Genomic DNA, 9917 nt, shown 5'->3' on the forward strand with positions numbered 1-9917 from the left:
TAAAAATGACGATTAAAAAAAATACCAATTCAACTCCACCTTTGTAACTATAAATCTATCACCACATTCAGTCTTTGCTCTAAAAACACTGCTCTAAAAGAATACTAAATGCTATTAAACTACACCAATTAAATTGAATTAATAAAAACCAATTAAATTAGTACACCTGTACTGCAAAACTGGAATGACTCAAGCTCCTCAATCTCAGATCTGCCTTCCGCCATGTTTGTTACACAAAAACGTCATCAACGGGAATTTATCCTTCTTTTTCTTTCTTTCTTTCTTTCTTTCTTTCTTTTTTTCCTTCCTTCCTGCACACGTACGTTGTGCGTGGATTTAACGCAGAACCATAAATCCGGCTTTACACAAAAACGTCATCAACGGGAATTTATCGTTTTTACCGGGAGATGACAAATTCTTACCGTGGGGAATTTTTTTACGGTATATCGTGAACGGTAAAATATCGCCCATTCCTACGTTTCGCCAACCACGTCAGACGAGCTTGTCGGCTCGAGTGTCTGTGAGTCCTCTGCCCACCTGGTTATAAACGGCACATGTGCCTCAAGAGATTTGTACCTGCTGAAATCTTCACCTGCATCTGCCCTCGCTCCACAGACCAACCAGGAAAACACAGAGCACGTCTCAGCAAAGGCAGCAGAAGCATCAAAGCGCTCTTTGTCTGGGATCTCTTAAGGATCTAAACTATCTTCTCCAAATAAGCCTTTCTTGCTTGGACTGACAGCTTGTCACAGTCTTTTTATTTGCTCCCTTTCTTTCCATGGTTCTTGATCACTGCTCTTTCCACCATTTGGTTTCTCTCAACATGTTTACCATCTGCTTCTGTAGTTCCCAACATGCAACGAACTGCAACAGAGTTCGAGCCCCATTGGATATTTTAGCTATGCAAAAATAATTCACTCACACTTGAAAACTTGCTTAACTCTACACTTTTACCTGAAAACTGGTCAATTATCCCTCCAGCCAGAGTGGACTACAAGCTGCAGGGATGCTGCCAGAATTCTGGAGCCAATGAAAGAAAAAAAAAACAACATCCCATCGACCAAACCCAGCCCTCCCTCGCCCAACTGAAACATGTATTTTCCTGGACCATTCTCATTCAGGATCACAGGGGTCTGCTGGAGTCCCAGGTTTGATCGGAGCAAGAACCGGGCAACGACCTGCAGGGCCAGACGGCGCCAACAAAAAAAAACAAACAAAAAAAAGCAAGCACACGCAAAAATCAATCACCATGAGCGTTAATCAAAAAAAACTTGGAAACAGATGTAAGTTGGCACTTCCTGAGCCCAGACACATTATTCTGTTGAGGAACCAGCCAGAACTGAGCATAATTAATGATATCATTGTTGTTATTCTGCTTTATACAGATTAGATAAACGTTTATTCTACAGACTTTCCTGGCACCCAACGTCCAACGTGCCACGTTATTTTTAACATTTCTGCTTCCGCCATGATGAACATATTGATTTAAGCTTCCTGCCGTAAGCAATGGACTTTAAAAAAGACACTTAATCCTTTTGAATCTAAATGGTTATCTGGCCACCTCTAGGGCTGAGGGGGCACATACTGCATGATCTGGTTTTATAATATCCTCCACACATTAGATCATTTATTTCTGATGACAGCAGCTGCACATTAGCCCCATGGAGGGTCTTGGACAAAGGGGAGTATGTCAGTAAAAAGTCACACAGAGTGGAACATTAGGCGTTTTGGGTCATGATGTTAATGATGCTGAATAATGTTTATTCCATTAAAATTGATATCTGTACCAAGTTAGGCTAACAGTAGTCAACTTTCTACTGACGCTGAACCCGACAATCAGTCAGCGTCGCAGCAAATGAGATCTTATCATGAAATTAACATGATGAAGCTCTATGCCTCGTTTGTGCAAACAATCTGAACTAGTGCAACAATAAAAACCCATCATAATGTCCAACAAGAAACCAAGGAATAAATAAATTATAAAAACTGTGTTAAGGCACTTATTGGTGAGATTATCCAGGCCCAGTAGTGGGATCTAAAAATCAAGAATTTTGATGCCAGCAACAGAATAAAGAGAGTTGGGACAGCAACATCACCCCCTTTTGATTGTGCTTTTCCATCCTTGAAAATAAAGGGAGGGTGCCAATTGTTCCAGATGTGCAGACGCAGAGGCACGTCCCATTCAACACCACCCACCACACCTCATCTGCAGCCCCATGAAACCTGTGTTCAGTACTACAGGTGTGTGTAGCAGCACACAACAACCCCCTCACCCAGTACCTCACCTCAACCCAGCCGGACTCTCAGGACTCCTCTACCGTCCAGCTCACCCAACCAACCACTCGTTTGGGCCCCGTGGGGTCGAGGGTCCAGGGCCTGCGGTCGCTCATGGAGCTCCCCCCTACAACACATAAAACATTCCCTCACTCTCTCCATCTGTAGAATCACAGCTCAAAACTCACTTATTCAGACAGAATGTCTCTTTAATAGACCCGTCTTAAAGGCGTCTGCTATTGTGTTGTGCAGTGTCTTGTTTTTATGGCAGCCTTGAGCATCTTAAAAGGCAACTAATAAACTTAATTTATTTTTATCAGTTTTATTACACTGACTAGAAAGTTATTATATATTTTCATTAAGCGAGGTCAACTGGATGATACCAGACAAACATTTAAGCAAAGCAGAGCCTTAGATGTAACATACTTTGCAGTTTTCTGTGCATCTTTTATCACGAAAAAACGTCGGTTTTGTGACGTTAATTTGATGATGTTGGGTTTGTTTGTTTGTTCAAGTTCTGTGACGTACATTACTTACATTATAGATTAATACATAAAGTACATGTGTTGAGAGTGTTATTTCCCTTTTGCTGCACATATATTTGAGTATGAATATCGTGTATCACCAGGTCATTCTCACACAGGTACATCAGTCCCATCCTGCTGCAGGAGGATGCAGGTTTACTGCTGGAGGGGATGTGGGACTCTGCTCGGCAGAGGTGGGTAGTAACGAGTTACATTTACTTCGTTACATTTACTTGAGTAAGTTTTGGGAAATTTTGTACTTTAAGGAGTAGTTTTGAATCACTATACTTTTTAATTTTACTTGAGTAGATTTGTGAAGAGGAAACTGTTACTCTTACTCCACTACATTAGGCTAAATTGAGCTGTTACTTTTCTTTTATCCCTTTTATCCGCGTAAGCGTCAATCTCATGACATCACTGAGTGATTCTTTGGGAAAAATGTTTGTTTTTGCATGTTTTGTCACATTTACACAGACTCAAACACTACAAGTTCATGGGCATGTTCTAGTTCTGCTTGGTTAAAAAAGAAAAGTACAAAGGCTTGAAATTTTGTGCTACTTGTGCTTAATTTATGTTTTTATTCTGTTATTTTATTTATTTTATTATTTATTAAAGTACTTGAATTTACTTTGATTATTTTAATTTAAGCTATTTTTTATTTTTTATTAATTTTAATTTATTTTATTGGATTTAATTTGCCTGAAGATAATTATTTTGTACTTTTGTCTGTTTGAATGGTTGTGTTATACAATAAATAATAAAATAAATCAGACGTTACTCTACAGTTACTCAGTACTTGAGTAGTTTTTTCACCAAGTACTTTTTTACTTTTACTCAAGTAATTATTTGGATGACTACTTTTTACTTCTACTTGAGTCATATTATTCTGAAGTAACAGTACTTTTACTTGAGTACAATTTTTGGCTACTCTACCCAGCTCTGCTGCTCGTGCTCGGGTCATGCTTCACTTTAACATCCCCTGGTGTGGTCCAAGCTGCTCAAAAAACTGGCAAATTACCCCGTATGCGTTAATCACTCACGGGTACAGGTGTGTATTTAACCACCAGGTGTTTTTGTTTTACGAGCCAAATTCACTTCAGGCCGAACTTAAACTGCTGGGGTTGTTGCTCACCTTTGTTTTGAAGCCTTTGTTGGAAGCTGGTCTCCTTTTGTTGTTGTTAAGTTGAGTTGTACAGACTAATTGGACGGGCAGGACTGCAGTCGCACAACAGCATGTTGTGCGAGTGTCAGGCGGACTAAACCATGTTCACCTGAACTGCGGGGGAGACCTGGACCTCCAGAGGGGCCTGCTTTTCCTCTGCCCACTTAGTCCATGGGCCAGACCAGATATCAGTACCACTCTAGGTGACAAAACCTGCTTATAATTTTTGAAAATATCTATGTCTGTAGTAGAGGATATTGTGGTATGATAACCTTCCTGAGTGGCAGCTGTATCATGAAGTTACCCAGCCCCTTCAGAAAATTACATTTTAGATGCTGGTGCATATTCTGGTTTAGACTCATATACAGGATATCTGTCAATGTTTCACAATATTGTCTTTGGTATCATTTTAAAGGGGACCTTTTAAGTATTCATTCAGGCTAAGATGTGAATCTATTCTGACCAACATAGAGCTCACTGCAGCTCTTTAAACTATAAACAACACACATTTTTACACAATCTTCACCTAAATGATATACTATCTTTTATCCCTGTGTCATCTAGGAACAACAGAGACACAAAATACAAAAACTGGAATACTCACAGGACCATAAGGATTCAGGAAATGTATAATATACCCCTACTACATTGTTGTTTCAGGTCATTGTGACCCTTAAACTAGAAGAGCATCTTTAGGCTCCTATGAAACTATAACAGCTACTAGGCTAAGGTCTTTATCTGCAAATACAGGACATAAAGGACACCACAATGAGATAAGGAACCAGCTTAGTTTTATAAACATAACAATATTGTAAATAAATTAACATCGTTATTAATGGGAATATGTCAAGATCTGATTATAGTTGGGCTATCAAGTTCTGTGTGTACTTAAGATAGTGTTAAGAAGGTTAACCAAGTACAGAATGATCACATAATGTCACACAAACTATGATACAGCTGCCACTCAGGAAGGGTTATCATACCAAAATATTATCTACAGACATAGATATTTTCAAAAATCATAAGCAAGTTACCTTGAGTGGTGCTGACAAGTGAAACTTTGGGCTCTGGCCCCTGGACTAACTCCAGGGGCCTGTACTACGAAGCAAGTTCAACATATCCAGGATATCTTTTCCTTATCCAGATTCACTAAGCGGGACAATTGCAATCACGCTAAGCGGTCACACGACGGTGGTTATCAACTCGGTAGATCAACCCAGGTTTCTCCAATCTGGATATGAGCGCGTGCACATAAAAGAGGCAGTGTTTTCAGCGCATGACCAATCGCAAGCATGGAGAAGTCCGCTGTCAGAGCCGCTTATTTCAGTAGCGAAGAGCAAACAATAATTTTACGGAAATATGATGAGTATAGGCATAGAATACAGGCAATAAGCAACACAGTTGCAGCTGCAAAATGCAGGAAAGACAGCTGGCAAAAGATCGCTGACTGTATAAATGCGTAAATTCATAGGGATATAAACATATATTTGAATATTCTGGGAATCTTAATCTTAAACTGTAAACCATGATCAGCAATATTAAAATAATAAAAGGCTTGCAATATTTCAGTTGATTTGTAATGAATCCAGAATGTATGACATTTTTTGTTTTTGTGTTTGCATTACAGAAAATCACAATATTCTAATTTTCTGAGACAGTCCTGTATATATTGGTTCTATAACTATTGTTGTTGGCCGATAACTTGTGCTGATGCTGTACCAAAGAATTGGGTTTATTTATTTATTTTATTTAATTTTTAATTTTTTCAGGAGGGGGGTATTTAGTATTTTAAAGTGACTTGAATGTTCGAGGGACGAAATTGAAAATCCCTTTTTTGCTATCCCCTTACAAATGCATCTTCTTTTTGATTTCTTCTTGATTTATTTATTTAATTGGTATTAGTTTTGGATTGACTGTACATCGGATTTTGGGTGATGATTTGTTTTATTTATTCATTGATTGATTTATTTTTTATTTTCTCCTCCAACTCTTTTTTCTTTTTTTCCTTTTTTTTTGGATCGTTCAGTACTCATCAGGGAAAGCAAAGGGGTTTTGGCGGTCCCTGAATACGCGTTCTCTTCGGAGGGATCCTCTCACGATCCGCGCACCAAGCTCCACTAGATTCTCTTCGAAAGGGCATGCCATTTTCCAAGAGAGCTGATTGGTCAGTGGGCGGTGCTTTTATACCCGGCGATCTGTATCTCGAACATAACCTGCTCCGGAGCAGGTTAGCTGTTCAGCATAAGTTACCATGGCGATGTGCCCCGATAAGAAGTGAACCACCGTCGTAGTCCTGAAAACCCAGGGTTGAACCTGAAGTTACCTCGCTAAACCCAAATCCCGCTTCGTAGTACAGGCCCCTGGGTGGGTAATCCTGGTCCTGGAGATGTTTTAGATGTTTCACTGCTTTAACACACCTGATTCTAATTAATCATCAGCTTGTCATCAAGGCCTGCACAACTCTGTTAACGACACAGTCACTTGTATCATGTTGCAGTGATGCAGGGAAACATCTGAGACCTGCAGGACACCGGCCCTCGAGGACCAGGATTGCTCACCTCTGCGCTACTCCAAGATCTGCTGGAGGTCATGGCTCTAAGCCCAAGAAATACCACCTCCACGCAGGGGCGCAGCTTGTGAACAGGCAAGGCAGGCAACTGCTTGGGGCCCCGAGGTGTTGGGGGGCCCATGAGGCCCAAAAAAAAAAAAAAAATCTTTTTTTTTTTTTTTTTTTAAAATAATTACTTTTATTACAAAAGTGTTTCCTATCAGGGGTTTTGAGGACTAAAAAAGTATTGAAGGCTGTTTTTACTGTACAGATCTCAAAATGTGGTAACCGCAATGACCACATCCTCCTCCTTAAACAAACATAAGGCAATTATCAATGACATCTCAGTAGCCAGTAAGAAACCTCCCTTAAGGGGCCCCATGTTGTCATTCCCATGATCACGGCCATCCAACTGTACGCAGTGTAAAAAAAAAAAAAAAAAAAAAACTACACACAGTGCTGTGTGTGTAAATTAGCAGTGTGTAAATAAATATAAATTTCATTAAGTTTTCGTTGGTGTCAGTTTATTATAACATAACGTGATGAACGCTGGTTTGAGGGGCCCCCTAGAAATTTTTGCCTAGGGCCCCAACAGACCCTAGAATCGCCTCTGCCTCCACCTCTTCTCTTTTTTCAGCAGCCAGAGAAGCCGGTTGAGTGGGAGGCTGCTCCTCCCCAAGTGCAGGACCAACAGACCGAGGAACTCCTTCGTCCCCCAAGCCATCAAACTGTTCAACTCCTCCCTGGTATGGGGGGGGCGCGCAAGAAGAACTGAAGAACCGAGGGACTGTGGGGGGTCAGTCAGTCAGTCTGACCAACAACAAACCGGACTGTGCAATAACCAGGAGAGTGCAATCACTTTGCAATATTACATAACACTTATTTCATTTTTATTCATTTTATCATTTCATTTATGGCACTGCACTTTTAATTTTATTTTTTTTATTTCTATTTTTGTTTTTATTTTTTATCTTTATTTTTAATCTCTTCATCTTTAAATTGGTGTCTGGTTTTTGAGGTGTTTGATTTGTAAATGACAGTGCTGTGTGAGTGAGATGGAGATGTAAATTTCCCTGAAGAAACCTCCCAAAGGGATTAATAAAGTCGTCTGAATTTTGGTGTTTCTCCAGATTCTCATGTTCCTTCTTCTTGATGTTCCCATGGCTTGGAATTGCTGTCTATCACTCTTTACTTACCTCTGGCGTTTCCTGACCACAACCAGTTAACTATCCATCATCAGTCAAGATTAGGAAGTCCCACAACATATTTGTGGTGTCATTCTCCACCTCTCTTCGAGGCGTCTCTCATCGTGATTTCCAACCCATACTCAGTACAGATGTTCCTGTAAACTATTCACAATACTCAGGTGTGGCGTTGCATGTCTGCATCACCTGCCTGCACCTCAAGTCCCCCGGTACGAGCCAGATTGTCTCTGATTGTCTCTGAACAGTCTGCAGCTGGAGTCTTGTCTCGTGTGGTAGAGCCTGACCCCTAACGCTCTCCCACCCCCTGGTCCTGGGAAGATCTGCAACTTCTCCACTCACAAATAATAATGAATAGTTTGAAAAGGTCCTTTATAACTCTTCCCACAGCGGGATGGGCAACAACAATTGCTTCTTCAAGATAATCCCCAATGGCAGTATGATAACACACTTCTCACACCAGCTTTTACAGATTATTGTTGATGAACAGTTAATCAAGTGGAACTGATTAGCAGCACCTGGTTGTTGTTTTTGTTGAATAAGAATCACTCAGAGCAATAAGTCTCCCTTTATTGTTTATTCAAGGGTTTTGATTACCTTATCTGAAGACTTATTATTATGAAATGAGATGCAAATGTGACATTTTCATCCATTTTAATTATTTTAATTTAGTAAAAGGTCTCAATAGAATTATATTAAAAAAAACTCCCAAGTAAATATGCACTGAATATTTTAGTTTAGTTTAGCAACCTCATATAGGCTGTTTCTATCTCTGCAATATTTAATTTATAATCTGTATACTGTATTTACTATAATACTTTCTGTTGCACTTCTGATTGAATGCCAAACTGCATTTTGTTGTTCTGTACTTGTGTACATGTGTAATGACAATAAAGTTAAATCTAATCTAATCTAATTTTCAGGTACAGTAAAGAACATTTCACAGACTTTTGTCAGGTGCAGTGTATATAATAAAGCAAAGACTCAGAAAAAGTAGTGTTAAATACAAATTTGAAATATATAAACAATGGAAGAAAGATCCCTGAGAGCAATATGTAACGCATAGCTCAGCCCGATGATATCAGCGTTATCTCACTTTTCCTCATCTATAAACACTTTGTTCAGAAATGTTTTTGTCTTGGTGCAAATACAAATCAAATCAAATGTCTCATGATTCCACAGTGAGCGTTGTCCGGAGGGCTGCTGCTTTGCCTGGACCAGTCAACATCCTCCTGGAGGTCATTCGAGGGTTTTGATTACCTCATCTGAAGACTTGATGACAAAATTAATGTTATTATGAAATGAGATGCAAAAAATTTCCTTTAACTTTTACAGCTTTAATGTGACATTCTCATCCATTTTAAGTATTTTAATTTAGTAAAAGGTCTGAATATTTTAATTTAGTAAAAGGTCTCAATAGAAGAAGGGGGGGGTGGTCAGGTACATTTGCTGGTACAGTAAAAACATTTTACAGTACTGGGACTTTTGTCAGGTTCAGTGTATATAATAAAGCAAAGACTCAGAAAAAGTAATGCTAAATATTTCATGTTTCTGGGTCTCTGGAAAGCGCCTAGAGACAACTTCTGTTGTAATCAGTACTCGAGTTGTAAAAAAAAATCAGGGGGGATGGTGGATTTTATAATATGGGGACAGATAATTTGTGCTGATTAGAAATAATATAATATATTACAAATAATAGCACTGACCAAAACACCGGCAGAAATACTGCAGGAATCACATAGTAGCAGTTAAATGCAGCATTCTGTAAGCTTTAAATATCCACTGGGCTTACATCAAATACATCAAAACACATAAGTAAAAAACAGTTTCTGAACTTATCAATATGACTCTGTCCTTCACAGGATAAGTAAAATGGATCACTGCAAAAACTCAAAATCTTAACAAGAATATTTGTCTTATTTCTAGTTAAAATGTCTCATTTTAGTAAAAAAAATCTCATTACACTTAAAACAAGACTCATCACTGGAAAAAACAACAATTTTCACCTGTTTCAAGTAGATTTTCACCTAAAATAAGTAGAAAAATCTGCCAGTGGAACAAAATGTTTTTGCTTGTAATGAGAAGATAAATCTTGTCCCACTGGCAGATCTTTCTACTTATTTCAAGTGAAAATTTACTTGAAACAGGTGAAAATTGTCAAATAAGTTATTTTTCTGGTGTTATTTTTCTGGTGATGACTCTAAATG

This window comes from Cololabis saira, chromosome 3, assembly GCF_033807715.1.
Source record: "Cololabis saira isolate AMF1-May2022 chromosome 3, fColSai1.1, whole genome shotgun sequence".
Lineage (NCBI taxonomy): Eukaryota > Metazoa > Chordata > Actinopteri > Beloniformes > Belonidae > Cololabis > Cololabis saira.